This window comes from Corvus moneduloides, chromosome 11 (assembly GCF_009650955.1).
Source record: "Corvus moneduloides isolate bCorMon1 chromosome 11, bCorMon1.pri, whole genome shotgun sequence".
NCBI classification, from domain to species: Eukaryota; Metazoa; Chordata; class Aves; order Passeriformes; family Corvidae; genus Corvus; species Corvus moneduloides.
In genome coordinates, this window is record NC_045486.1 from 9,213,061 (window position 1) to 9,234,070 (window position 21,010).

The window sequence follows — 21,010 nt, forward strand, 5'->3', positions numbered from 1 at the left end:
TTAGCACTGTTTTAGAGAGGTAAGAAACACAGAGGTTGTTTTGTACAAATGTGCATCAGCAGCCACCTTGTCTGTGCTCTTGCTGTCACCAGAGGAGTCTCCATCTAGAGCAGCTTTGCACAGAGGTGAGAATTGTAATTACATGCCTCAGAAACATCTCTGCAAAGTTAATCCTGTGCTCTACATATAAGCCCTCCATCATAAGCAGACTCCTTTGCAACTAAACAATTCCTGCCCACCATTTCTGTTTTCTTTGGAGTAGTAGTGGTGCTGCTCAGAAGACGTGTAACAGGAAAAGAAAACAATATGATATCAGTGCAATTGCTATTAACTCAACTTCTTAAAGTTAGCATGAGATTAACTGAAACAAATCTGAAAGCGGAAAGTTTGATGCTGATGTCCTAAATCAAATTAAAATTGAGCTAGAATCGAGCACAGTATAAAATCTTATTTATACAACTTACATATTCTATTAAATCTTATCTTGTTAGTTTAATCTTACTTGATAACACCTCAAATTTTCTAGTTTTATAAAGATCCAATGTTCTTATTTAATGAATGTAGCAATTAAATATCATGCTATGTTATGATTCATGGGATCATTCCATTAGGATTTACTGTGCTAGTATACTGGATGTAAATCATTCTTGCCAGAGATGGGTGAATTATTACTGATGTGCAAAAACTACTATGTTTAAAGAAAATTAGAACTGTAAAATTAAACTCTGAAGGATTAGGAAAAGGCAGAATTAAGGCTGCCTGTGTGGCTTTAATTTGGAAGATGAATGTGATACAGTCTTAAAGACTTGATCACAAGCTGCTACTTTATTCTGTGCAGGGGGTGGACAAGATCAAGTGTTTATTTTTATCTGCATCATTCAGTGTGGAGTTCCAGATGCCATCCAAACTCTGCCCTGAATACAAGGTTATTAATGTCCTCTGAGCTTTCACACAGAGCCTCTCAGCAGAGTATCTGAATTCTCTGAAGCATTAATACACATATTTTATACTTTAAGTAATGCTCATTCTCTTTGGGTGACAACCTAGCTTTAGAGCTTGATTTCTTTTGCATACTTAGAAACTATAATGACAGATTCAGCTCATGGCTCTTAGAGACCACAGTTAAACTTGTCATTGCTCAGGATTTCTGCAGACCAGTCCAGTGTGTTTCATGTGGATGCCCAGAAGGTGATCAACTGTGAGATGTTCTGGCTGAGGTGACTGTCCAAGCAGTGCAAAATTGTGGATGAGAAATGGATAGGCTCACTTCTGTAAAGTGCTGCCTGATTACCGTATCCATGGATTTATCCTTAACCTTTTTCTTGTAGCAGCCTTATGCACAATTCCCTGCTCTTTCTGAAATGTGTCTACCAGATAGAGCAAGGACTAAATCACCGAAAGCCTCACTTAACCTCAGTCTGCTGTTAGAATTCTCTCTTGAACTTTGCATGATACCACACCTTTCTTGAAATAGTATTTTCACTGTTCTTGCTTTTGATTAAATGTTTTAACTGATAATTAAGCCTCTATACTGTATTGCTTATCATCATATAGACTGATATAAATTTAATTTTCCAAGGTGAAGCTGGTTCAAAGCCCGTGGGGATCCTGGTAGACAGAGTCTCCTTGGAATAGCGCTGTCCTGAAAACCTCTGCACTGCAGCTGTTGAACTGGATGCTAAACAGCTCACAAGGCTTTCTTGAAATTCTGCTCATCCCTGGTGTGAGCACCTTGAGGACCTAATACTCTATAGGATCCTCTGCACCAGTGTCCCCTGGCTAGAGGTGTCTCTAAGCGTGTTGTGGCCCCTGGACATGCTTTTGTACAGTTTTTGTTCCAGGGTTGGTGGGCCCTGGATCTCTGTGAAAACATGTGTCTGCTCTTTGGGAGGACAGGATCCCTTTGGCTTGCTTTCCTGCCTAGCTGTGATGCAGGGCTGATTTTGGCTAATTCGATCTATTATGCAGCTCAGGGGGAACTTAACTGAGCGGCACATTTTTGCTGTATTTCAGCAGGCAGGGGAAGCACAGTCAAAATTTCCTTCTGCACTCTGTAATGACTGAGGATGGGAAAACTCCAGCGTTGTATTTGAGAAGCATTGGGATTAAATGATGTCATTTAAGAACTCATTAGCCTGTCTTTCAAGTGTATGCACTTTGGGGAGTAATCATCTTTCTTCTCCTGCTTTGCCTTTGAGTTGTTCGTGTGTCATATCCCTCATGCCTGGGAACTGCAGCTTTATGGCACTTTGGATTGGATAAAACCCCTTAGCTTTGAAATGTTAAATCCTTCAATTAGTTCGAGTTGAAGACTAAAGGCCAAACATTTCAAATGTGGGCACCTGAAGTCGACAGGAGCTGCAGGCATTCATCACCTTGGAAAACCAAACCAAATTATTTAGGGAGCTAAATTTAGATGCAGATACCTTCCTTTTGCCAGCCCAGTTTAATCACTGAGTCCTGTAGTATTACTCTGGACCACAGGTTTTTTTCTCTACCCTTTGGAGTTCTGCTTTCCTTTCCCTGGAGGGAAAAGGCTGGAATTCATGTTTAGATATTCATATTATACCGTCCTCTTGACTCTGCCAGCAAGCTGCTCCCTGAGAACAGCTCCATCCCACTCCTTGTGCTAAAAGCACCTATTGGGTTCAGCAGTCTAAAGCCAAAGTAGGCCCCTAAAAATTTGATTAGAAAGGTCTGCATTAACCTACCAAAGACAAGTGTTAGTTTACATTGTCTGGGTGAACCTGTGGCTTGTTTTGCTGTCATCAGCCACTACCCCTCCAAGATGTGCTTTCTGGTTACCAGCAATGCATGTCCTCTGGTCATGATGGTCCAAAAAAAAAAAAAAAAAAAATCTTTCTTTCTTAATCTTCCCTTTGAAATGTATTTGTGCACTATGAAAACTATTACCCTACTCATAAGTTTTGACTTACTCCATACTTTTGAAGGAAAAAAGTGATCAGTTGAGGGTTGTGTAATTTGGACACCTGCTTTTAACTATACACACGAAAGGAATTGATTTCTTTAACTGATTTGACAACTGACTGAGGTCGCAGAACATGTATAGACAACTGGGCAACAGTGGTTTGTGCAGATTTAGGTGTGTAGTGATGCAGCTGCTTAAAAAAGTAAATCCACAAGCAAGAAGAATTTTTTAGAGATTTGTATTCCTAAGATGAAAAGCTTCTGAAAGAATGTAACAACTCTGGGACTAAAGTGCCTTTCCATTGCCATGATCTTCTGCTTCTGCTGATTGTGAATGCTGAAAGTCTGCTCTGCTTCCCCAGAGTCCTGATAGGAAATTCATTGTCAGAACTGGAAAGGCAGAAAACTCGCAGAGACAAAACCCCAAACAAACAAAACTCTCAAACCCCCAAACAAAGAAAGGAGATTTCTTAATTATAGTTTACCCTAAGCAGATGTTAACAAGTCTATTTAAACCTGTAATCTGCTGCTGGCCTCCTGTCCTCATCCATCGTGGTGTTTCCCTGATCAGCTAATTCTTCCCTGATTAGCATTCCAGAAATGGAGAGGTTTTGTCAAACACAGCTTCAGGAGCTGCTTTGGAATATCCTCTTGGGTGGTTGGTTTTTGTGAGCTGCAGATTACAAAGGATGATTTCCCAGCTTACTCCATTATATTTATTCTTGCTTTGATTCGACATGAGAAATGATTCATGACATTGAGATGCTCCTCAAGGTTGCTGGACCTCACACAGTTTCACTGCCCCTACTTGGATGGTCTCAGCCTTGCTCATTACCCTGCTGCCATCCCAGCATCAGCCCTTTGCTCCATGTCCTCCTTCCTTGGCAGGGCAGTCCCTGCTTTCCTGGGGGAAAAACCTCTCTAAAGAGGCAAAGAAGAGGTTTTTCTGTCCTGTCTGTCCTATATTTCCCCACCTTTTCCCTCTTGTGGAGACAGCAAAGATCTGGTTCCATGCTTGGAGAAATACAAAACTGAGAGTGTGTTTCCTCATAGAAATAGGGGAGGAAATTTCTTTAAGTTATTTTCAAGTTGTTAAACTATTGTTTCCCATTAAAATTTGGGGAAAAAACTATTCTCTTAAAATTCCTGCTAGATGAGGATTTTGGTGGAACAATTCAGTGCAGTGTTTATTTTCTTTGTGGAGAAATAGGGTCCTTTTTTTTCCCCGGCCACATTTTGTGTGGTGCTTCCCCAAAGGCACCTTGTACTTGCAAATATGGACTTCTTCCTTTCTCATGCCTGAGAATATGGAATACTTCATTGCCTGTCTTCATCTTCTTATGCTCTCCTTGTGCCAATAAAGGAGTATTTTATGTCCCTGAGTATACCATGTGGTGTTTTCCCACACCTCCTGCTAAGAGGTACTTGTGGCAGTTCTCCTTGGAAAATACATTCTTATCACCCAGTAACTTCTCTTCCCAGAGTTATCAAAATTCTTTTAATATATACTGGTCTTTGCTCCCTCTCTCCAGCAGTAGCAAGAGGAGGCTTATTTGCTCGACTCAGTTTGGAACAGTATAGAGGTAAATGTTCCCAGCAGCTGAGTTACCAACAGAGGAGTCTGTGTAGTGCTATTTTTAACTTGACGCTTGTCTTCATTTTACTTATCTGAGATGAAGGTCCTGTGATGATAGAAGACTTTTGATAAATAGACACAGTGGGATTGATCCCAGTTTCTTTACAGTTTTGGATAGATTGAGCTAGAAAATAATTCCCTGTGAAAAGGGTCTTGATGTGTCTCTAAATTATTCAAATAGCTTCTGAAGTGCCTAAACACCATTTGGAAAAGACGTATAGGTAGAAGTTTTCATGAGAGCTTAACATAGATGAAACAGGGTTTTCAGAACTGATTGGCAATAATGCAGGTGGCTAATTTCTTTGAAGTGTGTTGAACATTGAAATGCTTTGAAAATCTGACAAGACATGTTGATGTCAGTTTCTGCTCATTGCTGAGTGAGTTTAGAAATTTGGCTTTAAATTTGGATGTTTGATGATCTGGCTTAAGAGCAACAGTTACCTAAGAAGCAAATAAACAGACTTATTTTGGCTTTCTTTTCAGATGAGATGCCCAAAAGAAAGCTCTTAAGTGAGCATTTCTAATTTCTTAATTTGTGATTTGATTTCCAGAATATCACTTTGCTTGCTAGTTGTCACTTTGCACACCCTAACTTCTAAAATAGAGGCTAGTTCTGTTCATGTTGTTTGGCAAATTCTGATGTAGTAGGAATGCCTATGGCTTTTACCTCCGTTTCCTCCACTGATTAAATTTGAAGCTGAAATTCAGTTTTATTTTTATGTTTACAACCAGAACTATGAGGTTTTGTATTTATTGCATTCTTAATCTGCTGAGATGCCAAGAGACTGCCATGATATGATTCACACAACTGGGGTTTTGCTTACTTGACTATGTCAAAATAATAGCAACAAAGATCAAGCTCATCCCTGACGCACCACCTGGAAGTGGGGACCATTCTGCTGAGGAGTAAATAGACCTCATTAGGAGTATCCCTTTGTAGCTGCTGCTGCTTATTAGAGAGTCAGAACTGCTGCATCCAGAACAGCACCCCAGGAGCATTACCCTTTGTAGATGCTGAGAAGGTTAGCAGAGAAAAAATTCTCCACTTTTTACTGTCTCATGTGAAAGTCTCCATTCTCACGCAAGCTAGCTGTCAGATGGGGTTTTTTTGGTAAACATTTGCAGGTGCAAGGCTGTTGTGAGAACATAGTGGAATTGTTTTTGGTTCACTGGGAATAACATTTTGAAATGGGTGGTTAGCCAAAGTCAGCCACTCACTTTGGTGGGTGGCTAGCCAAGGGGCCAATCATGTAATTTCTCTTTTGAGATCCATGCTATAAAAAGACACGGTTTTGGCATTAAAGGGTGAGCCTTCGACCATCTTCTCTGACCTGAATTTATGTCATTTTTTGCCGTCCCTGCGTGCAACAGCGACAACCCTTCACCTTCTAGAAAGGTGCCCTCATGTAAAAATTCTTGTCTGCAGATGGTATTCTGGCACCTGGCTGTAGGGAAGCATTGAGCTTCTGATGCTGGAGAGAGAAACAAGTAGCTGGCAGCTCTTAAATTCAGGCCTTTGCTCCTGGTGAGCTGAAAGAAAACCAAAGACTGCAGACTGATCTGGGGAGCTTCAGACTCTCAGAGATAACAGAAGGTTTGAGGGGAGCTTTGGATCAGGTCCAGTCTTAGCTGACCTGATTTGCTTATTCCTAGGCAGCACATATTGCTCTTTGAACATCCCTTGTTAGGAGTGCAGGCTACATTTCTGGAGCAGCAGCTTCACACTGTACAACTAGCACCTTTTTTTTTAATGTGTAACTGGCCTGAAAGTTGGAGTGCCCAACTCTGCTAATTATTTGAAACTCTTTAATGTGATGCTGGAGGTGTTAAACAATTGTACCTGCATTAAATATGCTGTGCCTATGCAAATGTGGCACACAGATTGCAAGTTCTAAAATTTATCAGGCAGACTAATTATTTAAATGTGAGCTATAGGTTACATAAATAAATAGCTCTCCCTCAGTAAATGGTAAGGTGTCATGGTGTTAACCACGTGGCTTGTAGCAGAGTAGAATTAATGTTACCATTTCTGTAGCTTTCCTTCTCTGATTACTAATTCTTTCAATGTTGGTAGATGAACTGAATTTATGAAAGTTTTGCCTGCCCTCTAGGTCTCTATTTTGTATTCCTTGTGCATTGCAACCTGCTTTTGACTCTGGCAGCAATGTTGGAAACTAAAACCATGGATAGCTCAGGCTGCCTGCTCAGCTTGTGGGGTGAGGCAGATCCAGACCAAACTGGGAGCTTTACGCGGGCAAGATCTGCACTCCCCCAGCTCCTGTAACCTTGGTCCCCCAGCTACAGAAGCAGCCCAATTGCAATTAGCAGCATTTATATCTTAGAGCAACGACAAAGAATTGCATATATGCCAAGAAAATAGAGATCACTCTGGTAATGAATAAAGAGTTTTCCACAGTGGGCTCCTCACATTTTGCTGTTATATGTGTGCTGCAGAAAAGGTGCATTTGTGTTCACAGAGGCACAAAGTGATAATATGCTGCCTGCAACTTTTGAGAATGGTTTTTGAGTGCAGAGTTATGAAAGCTCCAGAAAATCTTATATGAGAAAAGCAGCTCTAGCTAGTCAGAGAGACTTTCATTAAAGTCTCTTGCTGTTATTAGTTTTAAATTCACTTACGTCTCCTTCAGTTTCATTTCCGGAGGCACCTGCTCTGGTGGTTTTCTGGCAGAAACACTGCAGAGAGTGGGGAGTGTTAAGTGACAGGTTGCATATTCCTCCTTGGTCTCCTAGAATTGCCTTTTCTTTCCCCTCCAGTCATGCTAATTTATGCACAGCTTTCATAATGAAACTTGAGCAGGCATCCTTCCCCATCTGCCCCAATTCCCAGTCCTTTTCTGCTGCACCAGCCGAGTTGCCTGATTTCACGGAAGTGGAAACCGGGTGAGTGTTTCACACTTCACTTAAGGGGAGTCTGTGGGTCTGATCCTGACATCTTCAATAGCTATTCTGGCAAAGCACAGGGAAGGAGCTGAGGAATGTTCTCAGCCACTTGCAGGCTCGCAGCCCAGGCAAGTGCTGTGCTCTCCTGCATCACAGGGAGACTCTTGCCCATGCGTTTCATGGTGGATTTAGGAGGAGGATCACAGTTTCATGGCAGTCATTCAGCAGCAATGCCTGTGTTGCAGTGTCTCTGGAGGAAGCAATTGGATCAACTCCATTAGTGGAAGGGATTAAAAGAAGCCAGATGCTCTCTTAATGGACAAGCATACGGCAAAGTTGCAAACTTGGCCTTTTGGGGAAATGGAAAGCAGTTTAGTTCAGGTTCAGCTTAAAGGGTTGGGAAAGAAATTGTCTATTAGTGTCAAACCAGGCTGACAGTGCACCCACACCGAGCTCGCAGATGCTCCGGAGCCGCCCGGCAGAACCTCCTGTTACCCTGCTGGGGATGCAGGGCCGGCGCTTCCCCGCAGCTGCCTCGGCCTTGCAGCCACAATCGGGAGGGTCCTGAGCAGCATCTCCTGAAACCAACCCTCAGACTGGTGCAAGCAGCACCTGTCTGTCCTATGTGAGGCCTCTGCAGTCCGAGGCCAACTCTGCGGTGCTGCTGTTTGCACCTCATCCCACCAGCGCCGGGCTGGGCGCGCAGCAGGGGCAGGATTCGGTCACCTTAGCAACCTCCTGCCATCGCTCTGAGGAACACACTGCACCAGGTTTAGGCCAACCAATACTTTCCCAGCCCCCAGAGAAAATGGAAAGAAAGAGTCACATTGTGAGCCCGAGTTACAAGCTGCTCGCAGCTCTGATCCCAGGGCAGCAGATCAGCATTCAAAGCTGATGGTGGAACTGTGCTGTAACCCCACACAGGTAACCTTTGTGTTCAGTGAAAGCCCAGGTTACTCTGCTAGTCTTTTTCTAGTCCATGGAAAGGGAACAGACAGTAATAGTGACTTCATCTCCTGTTTTCATTTTATTCTGTGAGCAGCCACTGGTGAATCATGAGACTGCTGTTAAGGTACAGTTTCAAGTCCTGCATAAAGTTACACTGTTTAAATTTATTTAAATTCTTTCATTACTAGATATTTCCTTCCTTCCTTCCTTCCGAATTCCTTCCTTCCTTCCTTCCTTCCGAATTCCTTCCTTCCTTCCGAATTCCTTCCTTCCGAATTCCTTCCTTCCGAATTCCTTCCCTCCCTCCCTCCTTCCCTCCTTCCCTCCCTCCCTCCTTCCCTCCTTCCCTCCCTCCCTCCCTCCCTCGCTTTTGTTTTCTGAGCAGTTTGTATATCATCAAGGTGTTGAGCTGCAAGCACAGAAGGCCATGCAAATAAGACCAAGGCAGCTGCACAAGTTTTACACACTTTAATTAAGTTGTAGGCCTTCAAAGGAATTTGGCTTCAGTTTCTGATGCTTCCATGCCCTGTCTTCTGTGCCAGTGTGGATGTTAAATCATGCAGAAATGGAGCGTGACCTAACTTTCATGTCAGTTGATCTGGCTGTAGCTGTTTTTGTGTAACTAATTTAAAAAGATTGATTGTTGGTTAATTACATTAATGAACTGAACCAACATGGGCACAGACCAGAGCTCAGCAGTCTCCTAAATAGTCATTACGAATAGACATCTATCTTTTCACCTGCTTGTACAGCCTCCTGTTGGGTGGCAGAGTGTGTGGAATCGTAATTCTGAAGGTTAAACGACTTAGGGACGTAATCACAGACTGTTCACCTCTGCTACCCCTCTGCCCATATGGCCCTGCTCGTCACAGTCAAAGTCCATTTGGACAAAGTGTCTGTTGAAAGGTCTCCAGGACAGCAAGTCTGGTGGTTTCAGCTGGGTTCCTGGCAAACGCCAGAGCGCATTACAAATCCACCAAAGTTCCCTGTTGAAAATATTCCGTGGATTTAAAGAATTTTGAAATAACTTCTTCCCCAATTAGGGTAATTCATGTTTATCAAGGTGAAAGTGTACTAAGCAAAACAGTTCACTCTTCTCTCTAGCCAGCTCATGAATATGAAGAAAGATGGAATCAATAATACATTTCTGTAATTAAATTGGTAAGGTAAAATGATCGAGTTCTTGTTTTAGCAAGCAGTCAGTAGAAGATGCATTTCTGTGTGTTTATCAGTGTTGGCCTTGCAGACATTTGCCACACTTAGGTGGGAGCTGTGCAAATGTTGCCTGCCACACAAGAGCTTACAAAACTACTTTAAAAAGTTAATAAAATGTTTGAGAGAGGGATATTGGTACATTTTCTAACCTAACTTGAAAATATTACACAGTGAATAAAGGCAATGGAGTGCATTTTGGTTTATGGTTAAGTTTGTGGACATACTATTATATTTCCTTTGCCATTATTAGCACATCTGTTTGCCACATTTAGTCAAACCAGGAAGGACTTCAGCTGAAGTTAATAAGTGTGTTGCCACTGCCTTGAGTGGAAAGAGAACTGGAGCAGGGGTGGGTATTATGAAAGATGGTGAGAAAAATCCTAGTTATTTGGGAAGTCAAGAATGACAGTACTTTTGCACTGGTAGCCTGGGAGAAGAGTTAGTCTGTATAGGCTGTTGTCAAAATCTTCAAAGGTGTCAGTGCTGCTACCACAGTGTTCTGCAAAGCCTGATCCAACAGCTGCTGGAACCAAGGTGTTGTTCAGTCCCATTTGGGTGATGTTGTAGGTGCCCTATGAAGTCTGATTTTCAAGGAGGCTGTTTAGTTTCATGAAACCATTTTGTATCCCAAATTCAACATTGAGGGGGGGAAGTAAGTCAAAGAAAAATGGGATGGACCTGCAGTCATATGCTGCATGCTGAAAATCTGCTTTCTTCATTTTCAGCTCCCTCACTGATATGTCATTGAAATGGTTTGAGGTGACAAGGGAAGAGACTTAATGCTGAGGGGTTTTTGGAGACTGGTACTTCTTCCCCATTGTCTCTTCTGTGGACTGTTGAGGGGTGAACACCTGAGTGGTTGCACAAGGGATTTCAGGCATTGGTTCATGACCCCTTAAAAATACTTTAAATGAGAGGCAAAGACGTTGTGAAATTACACATATGCAAATGGCATTAAATTATGGTTTTATGTAAAATCTTCTGTTTCAAGCTAATTGAAAGACAGAGGCCACTGCTGCAGGAGGAAAATATGAAAAGAAAACTATACGGAGACATAAAAGTGTTTCTGATCAAGTAAAATTCTGTTTCTGTTGAATGTTTTATTTTGTTCCAGTCACATAAATTACCATCTTTGAAATACTAAAACTCCCACAATCAGCTTTTTATAACAGAAAATAATTTACATTTAAAAGGTTTAACTGAAGCAGCTAAACCTAAGTGATGAATGTGCACATTTGGCAATAAAACAGGGAAACAGCCCATGTTTTGGAACCCATAGCTGCTATATATAATTTTAATATTGTAAAGAACTAAATACGGTCTACTGAGTGGCACGGGTATGCACTGAGATATTTGCTAGTTCCTGGGAAATGTATTCTTAAGGGTATAAGGTACTGACACAGAGCCTTGGAAATCTCCTTTAGCACTGATGGATTCTGTGATGAGAAGCAGTGTGGCTTGAATGCATTTCATCCTCCACAGAAACTTATGAACTTGGTCACATTGCCATCATCAGAAACCATTTCTTTCTCGGTGCAGTAGCACCTCTCTTCCATCTTGTGGTGGGTTGACCCTGGCTGGACACCAGGTACCCACCAAAGTCACTCTATCAATCCCCTTCCTCAACTGGACAGGGGAGAGAAAATACATCAAAAGGCTCGTAGATAGAGATAAGCATGGGGAGAGATCAATCACCATTTACTGTCATGGGCAAAACCTGACTTGGGGAAATTCCCCCACAGAGGAAGGACTCTTCATGTTCCTCCCCTGCTCCCCTGTTCCTCCCACAGGAGACCAGTAAACCTGCTCCAGCATGGGCTTCCATCATGGTCTGACACTGGTCAAATCCCAGGCAACCACAAAAACCACTTGCTCACACTCCCCTGCCACAGCTGGGCAGAGAAGAGAAAAAAATTAACGAAGCATTCATGAGTTGAGATAAGGACCAGAAGAAAACACTCCGAGGGCAAAACAGGCTCAGCTTAAAGGTACAAAGTGAATTTATTACTAAAAAATTGGAGGAGGATAATGAGAAGTAACATAAGCCCTTAAAACACCTTTTCTTCCCCCAGCCCCTCCCTCCTTCCCACCAACAGTGCAGGGAGACAGGGCATGGGGGTTTGGTCAGTTCATCACCCGAGGTTTTCTTCCACTGCTCAGGGAGGGGAGTCCTTCCCCTGTGAGACTGTGGGGTCCCTCCCACAGGAGACAGTTCCCTGTGAACTTCTCCAGCGTGGCTCCAAATCCCACGAGCAGCAGTCCTCCCCAAACTGCTGAAACGTGAGTCCCTCCCACAGGCAAACAGTCCTCCCAGAACTGCTGCGGTGTGGGTCACTCTTCACGGGGTGCAGTCCTCCAAGGCCAGGCTGCTCCAGCCTGGAAGCAGGGGCTCCCTCTCTCCACCGGGTCTCCCACTGGATCACAGCCTGCTCCAGGCATCCACCTGCTCTGGCACAGGCACCTCCCCCATTGGCTGTGGATGGATCTCTGCATCCCCCGTGGATCCCCATGGGCTGTGGATGGATCTCTGCATCCCCCGTGGATCCCCATGGGCTGTGGATGGATCTCTGCATCCCCTGTGGATCCCCATGGACTGTGGATGGATCTCTGCATCCCCCGTGGATCCCCATGGGCTGTGGATGGATCTCTGCATCCCCCATGGATCCCCAGGGGCTGTGGATGGATCTCTGCATCCCCCATGGATCCCCATGGGCTGTGGATGGATCTCTGCATCCCCCGTGGATCCCCAGGGGCTGTGGATGGATCTCTGCATCCCCCGTGGATCCCCAGGGGCTGTGGATGGATCTCTGCATCCCCTGGGGATCCCCATGGGCTGTGGATTGATCTCTGCATCCCCCGTGGATCCCCACGGGCTGCAGGGGCACAGCTGCTTCACCATGGTCCTCACCATGGCCTGCAGAGGAATCTTGTCTCTGGTGCCTGGAGCACCTCCTGTCCCTCCTTCTCCACTGACCTTGGTGTCTCCGTGTTGTTCCCCTCACATGCTCTCACCTCCTCCTCTTCTCTGGCTAGGAAAGAACTGTGCCCCCAGTTGTTTTGATTTTCCTCTTAAGTATGTTATCACAGAGGCATTCCCATCATCTCTCATTGGCCCAGCTTTGGCCAGCAGCATGTCCATCTTCAGAGCCAGCAGGGATTGGCTCTGCCGGACATGGTGGAAGCTTCCAGCAGCTTCTCACAGAAGCCACCTCTGTGGCCCCCAATACCAAAAACCAGGCTGAGCGAAAGCAACACATTCCACCCCTCACCTCTGTGAATCACATGTTTAAGAATTATCATCAAAACCAAGGACACATGGTTTTTTTTCTAGCCCCTATGACATCTTCCCATGAGGTCTCAGCCTTCTTTGGGTATCCCCTGCCACACTATGTTCCTCCATGGGCTGCAAGGGCACCTCACCATGTTTTGCAGCAGGGGCTGGAGCAGCTCCTGCCCCTCCTGCTCTGACCGGGGTGTCTGCAGGGCTGTTTCTCACATCTCACTTCTCTCTCTGGCTGTAGTTGCTTTCACACAGGGTTTTCGCCCTCTCCTGAAATCTGTTTTCCCCAAGGCCCCACCCCTGTTGCTGATGGGCTTCTGCCTTGGCCAGTGGTGGATCCACCCTGGAGCTGCAGGAATTGGCTCAACTGGACATGGGGGAAGCTTCTGGCAGCTTCTCACAGAAGCCACACCTGTTACCAAACCCCAGCCACACAAACCCAATACACATCTTTAAATAATGAAAGAGGAGACAGAGACAGTATTTTCATTCTGCAGGAGCCTTGTCATCATCCTAGAAGAGATTGCAGCAGTTGTCTAAAAGGGCCACAAAATAGCCACAAAAATTAGAGATAATTATTTCCCTCTTGGAATAACTGGCATGTAAGGCTTGTCTTCCCCCTGTCACATACATTCCTGATTAATCTTCTCTTCTTCTCCCCTACTCCCTGCATTAAAGGGGGAGTGGGCCATTGCTGCTATAATGCTCTTATTCCCTGCTAGAGCAGAGAAGATATATTTCAGTTTTATGTTCTCCTCAAATGTACTCAGACATATGGAAGAAATATCTTATAGGTGTTTGTATTCTTGCAGAGGCTCCAGAGAATTGAAAACCCTCTATATTCCAACAATAATATTTCCCTTGACCTTAGTATGCTGTTATATCTCACGTGGGAGACTGAGTCCTGCCATTATTGGAGTCAGTGAGAAAATGGGTGGAAGTTTCAGCAAAATGGGGATGAGACCCTGGTTGTTAATTGTGGGGCTTCAGGGCCTCATTGTGGGAGAAGCTGTGCACAGCTTTGTACAGAACAGTACTCAGCCCGCTCTGATAGAGCCGGATGTTTCTTTACATCTACAAGATTTGCCTGGGGTATTTGGTCCTTCCCCTTATTAATATCAGAAAGTAAATTAGCTTTATATTGCCTTTCATATCAGACCTTTCAGGGGTCTCCTATCCTTTTAATTTAGCCTGGGTCTCAGAGGGAAAAACCCAGTAAAAACAACCCAGTGTGATGATTAGTAAGCACATTTTATATAATTACAGTGCTGGCATCTCAGGGGGGAAATGAAAGTTTGTGCTGTCCCTTTAACAAGACAATTTGATAATCCTCTTAGCATTTTCTCTTCTGGCTGATAATATTTCACACAATTTTACTTTGTAAAATATTCCTAAAGGGAGGCTTAAGCAATAATGCACAGATTATGGAAATGACTCTCATTAAATATAGGGAGAGACTTTAGCAAAGCCATGAACTGCTTCGAAACGTGTAACCCCCATTAGGAGCTTCATTTAAATGTTTATTCACAGAGCAGTAAATGTTTATTATAGAACATTTTATTGAAACATAAATTAAAGAACCCTAATTGTACATATCACAAGTGTTCAAACAATATGCATTTATCAAGACTTAATGAAAGATCAGAGGTGAGGGGAAATGCAGTTGTGCTTTCATTTCTGTCTCAGCAACACCAAATTTGCACAAAAATACCTGGAAAGTGACCCTGATGGAAGGCACAGGGCCTCAAGGCAGGTGCTCTCCAGCTATCCCTGAGCATACCTTCCAAAGTAACTTTAGAGACACCTTCACTGGTCATTTCCATGTGTAAAAAAGGCTGGGACTGCCAGGGTTTTGGGTTGTTTTTGCAGCGTAATGGTTGCTGCTCTGCAGGTCTACCCATCCTTTCCTGTGGGTGCTGGAGAGGGGATGGACAATGAATAATGGCAGGGGATGGTCCTTGGCCTGACCTTCCAACCACCATGCATGGACCCTCATTCCTAGACTTGCAGACCAGCTCAGAGGTCAGGAAATACAAGTTCAAAGAATCATCCAACCTTTATTTCCATTTAGTTTATTCATTTGCTGCCTCTCAGAGGATCCCTTAAGAGATGTTCAAGAGATGTACATTTGGATCACCACTTCCAGCAAACAGGCTTATTAGCCTCATTATTGTGCCAGTTTTCTTGGGTTTGGGGCTGAAGGGGAGTGGTTGGCACTTTTCTTGCAAATGCTAAAGTTGCCTTCAGCCGTGGAAGTTATAACTATAGATATCAAGTAGGTTTAAAAATCTTTCTGTGCTTTTTTTCATTAGGTCTACATCCCTTTTCTAGTTCACCCACAGCTCATTTCTTTAAACTTCATAGCAGTTGACATATGCATTATTTATTGAGAATGCTGAATGTGCACATTTCTGAGTCTACATGCTTAAAGATGTACTCTGCTGCAAGTTCCCCACTTGGTTTGGCTTCTGATATATTTGCAAATGCTCTTCGTTTTGTTGCTTTCCAAAGTACGTGTTTTCTGTGCTGAGCAAGTATCTTGATACTTACTCTTCCAGAGGCAAATCCATGGCATAAATGTTGGTAGGGATCATTGCAAAGCTTTATTTTTCCTCCTAGGGGTGCGTGTACAGCACAGTGCGATGCAGATTTACACAAGTGTCAAAGGGCCCTCGCGCACCAGCTTGGTAGCACATCGACAGCCTTTGTGGCCTTCTCTCCCAAGACTTGTTCCAGTTTCTTGTTTTGTCTCTTTGCACAACATTTTTGATTCACAGAATTTTGACCACTACCTTCATTCTGTCAATAGCTTCAACCCTCCCTCTTCTCCAGTGGCTCTTCTAGTCCATCCCCACATCTGTCTCTGCTGTTTCCTCTGCTGCTGCCCTGGGCTTTCTGACACAGATGTAGATTTCCCTGTCCTTCCCTTGCAAGCATCAGTCTGCTCCCCTGCACATTCTACTCCTAAGCCTGGCAGTCTCTGCCACTCCTTTCCATCTGTATCATGTCCTTATATTCCTCACAACGACAGAAAAGCAAACCTCAACCTCAACCTTGTGTTTTAATAAACCAGAGCCAAAGGTGTTACAAGAGTGTGTCAGTTCACGCAGCCTCCCTGGATTTGGAGCAATCCTCACCCCCAGCACGGCAGAGCAGCTGGGGAGGCAATGCCGAGGGCCTGCATCTGTTCAGCCTCATGCACAAGGCTTTAGTAAAGCTGGAAAAGAAAGTGCTGATTCCTTAAAATGGGGCATTTTTTGTAGGAAATGAATGGTTTCAAGTAGTTTCCTGTCATGATTTATTATTTTATAAAAATTAGCTCCTTTAAAGTGATCTGTCTTTGACTAATTTATAACTCCTGAAATGGGGGAAAAAACAGTACTAATGCTGGCAATAATATTGAAGGCTCTGAAAACTGAATGTTTCAATTGTCCAAAACTCTTTTCCTAATGTTGGATAGAACTTTTTAAAATTTTTTACATTTTTTTCTCCATCTGAAACCAATTCAGGACTCAGAAAAACATCAAGAACTCACTGAATAGGAACTGTTTTCCCACAAAGATATCTTTGCCAGTATTTGCAGGTCAAGGGCCCTGGAAGTGGGCTTTCAGTGCCTGGAAAGAGCAGTTGTACCCAGTGTGCCTGTGGCTGGTGACACGCTGGATTTTCGAGGACAGCAGAGGGAGCATTTTCTGCTAATGAGCTGTGGATATACAGGCAGGGCTTTCCATGGAATAACTTTGTAACAGGGATAATTGAGCAGTTAATCAAGAATAGCAAACAAGGACTCCATGGAACCCCAGTTTACAGAGAGGACAAAATTGCTCTATTTTTCATGTGGCTATCTCTGTATTATGGCTGATTTTCTTTATTGCCCACTAACAGTCTTACTTGCAGAATGGTTATTAGTTTGGAATTTCTACAGTTAATCTGGTGCTTTGGAAGAAGCATTATCACAACCTCCCATAGGAAGCCCCCATCTCTGTAATGGACAGGGCACTTTGCAGCAAGTGAAGTCTTATCCGAAAACCACCATCCTTCTTCCCAGCTATCTGGCTGGTGGGGGTCTCCTGGCCAGCTGGTCTATGCTGCTTGGAGCTGCTAATTCCCTTCCTGTCCTTCCTCCTGCCTGGCCACAACCACAGCAGATCACGGCTTTTCCTGTCCTTGCTGCACCATGAGACTGTGGAAACCCTCAACTGCCAAGCTTTGACTGTAGAAAGAATGAAAAGTAACAAGGGAAAGGATTACGCTGCTGAAAGGCATCTGGTTTTGCTGTGTGAAGGCACAGCTCAGCCATGTTCTGCTTTTGCAGATGTAGGGGGAACAGCCCTTCCTTTGCCAAAGTTCTGGCAGGCCCCCCGTGCTCAGGGTTGCGTGACCCTTTGCCAGCTTTTATGTATTCATCCTGTAAGAACATTTATTGCTAATAGACCCTGGGTGCTGAGGAGCTCATGTACAGACTATTGTCTCCCTTTCAACTGGAAGCTGAGCTTTGTTGTTCTGCTAACCAGCACAGCAGCTGAGTGAACACAACATAATGTTCATGAATTATTGCGGGCAACATCCATATCCTCCCCCATGGTGTGTGGCAGGGTCATCTGCTCCTCACTATTCTGGTCTACCTGGGAAATCTCTTTCAGTGTCTATTTTTGTCTAGTATTTTCACTTTAAATCCAGTGCAGTGGTGACACATTGGTTATCTGACCATAATTCAGTGTATAAAACCAGCCGTTACCAGGAACATTGCTTTCTGCATGGCCTTGAGTGCTGAAGTAAAACTCGCCTGACCTGAATGCTTGTTTCTCCAACAGCTCATGCTCCAGGTCTTTTGGCTGAGACTTTCTGGGCATTTTGCAGCCCTGGTTCACTGGAGAGTCACTTTAGTCATGTAATCCCACAAATGCCTGTCCTGCGGCCAGATTTTGGTAGTGGTGGTTGAGCATGCTCGAGAGTGCCCATGAGCAGCCCCGTGCTCCCACGGTCCCAACTGGAATGCCATGGAGCTCATCAGAGCATTGTCTTGGTGCAGTGGGAGGCCAGAGACATCACACCCTGGCTCTGGCTCATTAGTTCCCCGTGGCACTACAGATTTGTTCCTTGCAGTACATTTTCTAATGCCCGTGTCATTCTCAGTATAAAGGTCTTGAAGAAACTGCTCTCACAAGTGATTTTGCATCACCTGATAATTCTCACCATTAGGAGTTTCTCAAACTGAGATTTTATTTACAGTGTGAAGCAGAGGGAGCTGCAGTCCCAACCCTAGAAAACTGTTAGTCTAATAATTTTAATTTTGAAGGCCTTATAAAATCCAGCTCCCCCAGCTTCCTTCCAGCTACTGCTGTTCTAGATATCCCTGGCTGGAAATCTTGTCCCCAGTATCAGAAGCAACTAGTGGGGGCTCAGACACCTTTAACTCACACAGTGCCCCCCATCTGGGGACTTCTGCTGCATCCTCATGTTGTCACTGTTGTCACACCCAGCATGTCAGTGTCCTGCTTCCTCCATCAGTGCCTGACAAGCAGGGAATGGAGCTAAGCAATGCCAAGCGTGTGCCTGCATTTTTCTACCCTGATGTGGGTGATATTGATTGGTCCATTAATGTAAATGTCTTGGCTGTTGTGTGTTGCTTTCCTCGCTTATTAATCAAAATAATGCAAAATGAGGAGAAAGCAATTTTTTAGGAAAAAAATGAAATACCATCAACAGTGATTGAATACAGCCTGCTGGAATGTGATGGGGCTGTGTGCCACCCACCAGGCATGAGGACCCCCACAATAACTGGGGAAAAAAAATTGAAATGCTTTATTTTGACAATTTTGGTAAAAGTTTAGATGTTTTCTGTTCAAGCAGTGTTTTGATGGAAGATTTGCCTAAATCTGTTTGTTTCCTTAAAAAAAAAAAGCATCCCAATGTTTTATTTGCATCTGACATATTTCAGTCAATTGCAAATGGTTTTTTTTGGATGTGCAGGTTTTTGTTTTGCTTGGAAAACAAATGGAAGGAAGCAATTTTAATTTGTGGGCACCTTGAAGTTGTTTTTTGCTACTGCCATTTAGGGAGACCTCCCTGTAGCCAGCAGTGGATGCAAAACACTGAGACATAAACAAAACATCCGGGATGTGAATATTCCCACTGAACCAATTCCCAGGTTGGAAATTGAGCTGGTGCTTAAGTGCCTTGGTGGATTGAGGCTTTAGCAGTAACAAACAGTACTGAGGAGTAGAAATGATCAATTAAAGATCTGCTAATGAATCAAAATATCAGCCACTCCGAGTTGAGAAGGCCAGAAGCTGAAAGGCAGATTAGAGAATGTGTGAAATCTCCCTGTTCAGTGTTTCTGACTATGTGGTAGCCACAGCTCTGTGCTGCTTGTATTTCTTGGTAAAACTGAAAAGCAGGAAAATATGTGAGACACTGTTGCTGATCGTGTTTGTCTCTGTTATACAAACAGTGGGGAGAATCCAGATATTTAGTTATTTTCCCTACACAGAATTGAAAAAAATAAAAGGATGGCTGGAAAAAATTACTCTCTCTTAAATTGACTGCTGTTACCTCAAGCCTTGGGAATATTAATTTGTGTAGTAAAGGTGCCTAACCCCTGAGAACGTCCCCACTGATGCCAAGTGGCCCATATGCTGTCATAAACACTTTTTTTTCTTTTTTTTTTTTCACACTGATCATAAGAGCACGTTTTGGGTAGAAGATCACATTAGGCTCATTCATTACCTGCTGTGCTGGTCTGTGCATCTGCAGTGCAGCATCTCTGCACTGAGCTTTGGACTACATCCCTGAGTGCTTTCTGATATTCCAAATCGTCTGTCACGGGTATACAGATCTTCTCCTGTGTGTGTCCTGGAACACTGTGCACCAGAGATAAAAATTACTCTTAAAGGTGGCTAAACTTCTGGGGAATATGGTTGTTGATAGCTGATATTAGATTTTATACGTGTCGCCAAGAGAAATTCCTGCAAATTGATACTTGTAGCAAAACTATCACTCCTTGTAGCAGAAGAGAAAGAAACTGACTGGCAGATGAATTGACTCTATTCTGATGAATAAATTTAAAATCTAATGAGAACCACAGGGGTGAGACAGTAGTGAAATTTTACAGTACCCCTGCAAACTTTAATCTACACTTTTATTTTTCTTGAAAGTCTGTCCAAAAGTGAAATTTCAGGCCTAGGGCTACTGAAGACCATCTTTGAAGTTGCTTTGTGGTTTTGAGCAATACATCATACGAGCAGTGATGTTCAGATGATACATTGCACTAATACATCACAGGAGCACTTTTGCTCTTATGATATATTAGTATAATACACTATCAGAACACTATCACTGATATATTACTCAAAAACACAGTTTTTGACCCTCAAGATTCACCCTCATCTCTAGTCTGAATACACTGAAAGCTGTGGATAATGATAAGAATAAGAAATCACATATTCCGTTTCTCTAGGGTAAAGCTGAGAAAAAATAATAGTGTGGTATTCAGAATATTTCATTAACTGAAACATCCTTGTGTTTTCATTTTATTCACTGAGCAGACATTTTTATGGATAGAAGCTAACACAATATAGGTGTGTTTGAATTTTCTTACAAATACCCTAAGAAAACCTTTTTTGCTTTCATATTTCATTATAGACTTACGCCATGTTTTGAGAATGTTCCAATGAGGTGCAGGAGTTTCAGCTGTTTTCTACCTCATCAAATTGAATCAGGTGCAAGCTGTCTAATTTCTATGCAAACCATTTGGTGCCGTTTCTGATGCAGTATTTTTTTTTTTAAAGGATTTAGACACCATCTAAAAAGATCTGAAGATGCATAAATGTGATCTGTCACTCAGATTATTTTGTGCCTCTCCTCATAGAGGCATTGGGGTTTTTTTCCCTGAAGAATTATTCTCAGTTGTTTTTCTTTACTCAAGAGTGAAAGACAAAGGGAAAAAGACAAAAGAATGCTTTGCAATGTTGTTAGTAGCTGAACTTACTGCAGAGAAGTACTTTTCCCAGTAGAGTTTGGGTCTTGAGGATCTTGAATTACCCTCCCTTTATGGTATGAAGAGAGTGTCAGAAAAAAATAATGGTAATAGTAATAACACA

At 43.3% G+C, this 21,010-nt stretch overlaps 1 protein-coding gene across 8 annotated transcripts in view; it reads left to right on the top strand.

Annotated features, from left to right (window-relative positions):
• FHIT (fragile histidine triad diadenosine triphosphatase) overlaps positions 1–21,010 on the top strand; it is a 622,475-nt gene that overhangs the window by 515,624 nt on the left and 85,841 nt on the right. The gene's annotated exons all lie outside the window — the stretch shown is intronic.